This window comes from Echinops telfairi, unplaced genomic scaffold, assembly GCF_000313985.2.
Source record: "Echinops telfairi isolate 266 unplaced genomic scaffold, ASM31398v2 ScPeMD7_443;HRSCAF=831, whole genome shotgun sequence".
NCBI classification, from domain to species: domain Eukaryota; kingdom Metazoa; phylum Chordata; class Mammalia; order Afrosoricida; family Tenrecidae; genus Echinops; species Echinops telfairi.
In genome coordinates this window covers 13165651-13166772 of record NW_022104341.1, presented here as the reverse complement: position 1 = coordinate 13166772, position 1122 = coordinate 13165651, and the positions used below count along the sequence as shown (strand labels likewise).

Sequence of the window (1122 nt, the reverse complement as noted above, 5' to 3'; positions counted from 1 at the left end):
ATCTTATTAACAGTCTAAAGGAGGACATTTGCAACGCTTTAGATGTGGGAGCTATACCCAACAACTACAGGCTCAAAATATTCGCAAACTCCCCACACAGTCGCCCATGTAAACACATCCGGATCTTCCTGGGGTTTGCAACAAAAGATCTCCTTTTCACTAAGAATCTGCATCAAGTTCCTGGCACATTCAAACACACACATTTAAGGGTTAAAGTCTTTGCACTCAAATAACCCTCCCAGAGGGAACAGGGCAATGTTTTCCTACAATGTTTGATCAATTTTCGACTGATATCATTTGCAGAATTCTTCAATTTCTTCCTCACTAGCTTTTGTGGTGGGTGCATAAATTTGAATAATAGTTGGATTGATTGATTTCCTTGAAGGTTGGTAGATATAATCCTATCACAGAGAGCATTATACTTCCTGATTGATTTTGCAATGTCCTTTTTGACAATGAATACTATGCCATTCCCCTGATTGTGTTATTCCTGGCATAGTAAATCATAAGATTTTCTGACTCAAAATGGCCAATACCAGTCTATTACACCTCAATGATGCCTAGAATATTTATCTTTGGGTTCTATTTCAGTTTTGATGACTTCCAATTGTCCTTGATTCATACTTACCACATCCAAGTTCAGATCAAAAGCATATTTTTGCAACTGTGTCTCTTCACCTTGAGTCACGGCCCCTCAGCAAATGAAGGTCTGGAAGGCACCACTTCTCCAGGCTCCCCTGGACTCACGTTGCTAGGGTTGACTCCGTTCTGAGCGTCAGCGCTTCCTCAGTCACATTTCAAGTGCCCGCTGAACTGAAGGGCTCACTCTCTAGGACAATAGCCAACAATGTTTTGTTGTCACTCAGTAAGCCCTCAGCCCCTGACAGTTTCAAAGCTGGGTCCTTCCCCTGAATTGGACAGCCCTTCCTCATGGTCTGTACTTAGTCTGGCAGCTCCACTGAAACCTGTTCCCTCTGGGTGAAACACCAATACCCGTGACATAGCAACACCCAAGCCATCAGAGGAAGACACACTGACAGACAAGCGGTGGGGAGATGATGGTAAGATAATAAACATATGAATGTCGGATTTGGGGAGTAGGGACTTGGGAATGGCTGCAGA

The 1122-nt window shown here is 43.4% G+C and overlaps 1 protein-coding gene across 1 annotated transcript in view; it reads left to right on the top strand.

Moving 5' to 3' along the window:
- The first annotated feature begins 894 nt into the window (after positions 1–894).
- AMY2B (amylase alpha 2B) overlaps positions 895–1122 on the top strand; it is a 23948-nt gene continuing 23720 nt past the window's right edge. Inside the window, exon 1 of the mRNA XM_004699555.2 lies at positions 895–1061. The gene's annotated coding sequence lies outside the window, so the exon portion shown is untranslated. The remainder of the gene's footprint in view (positions 1062–1122) is intronic.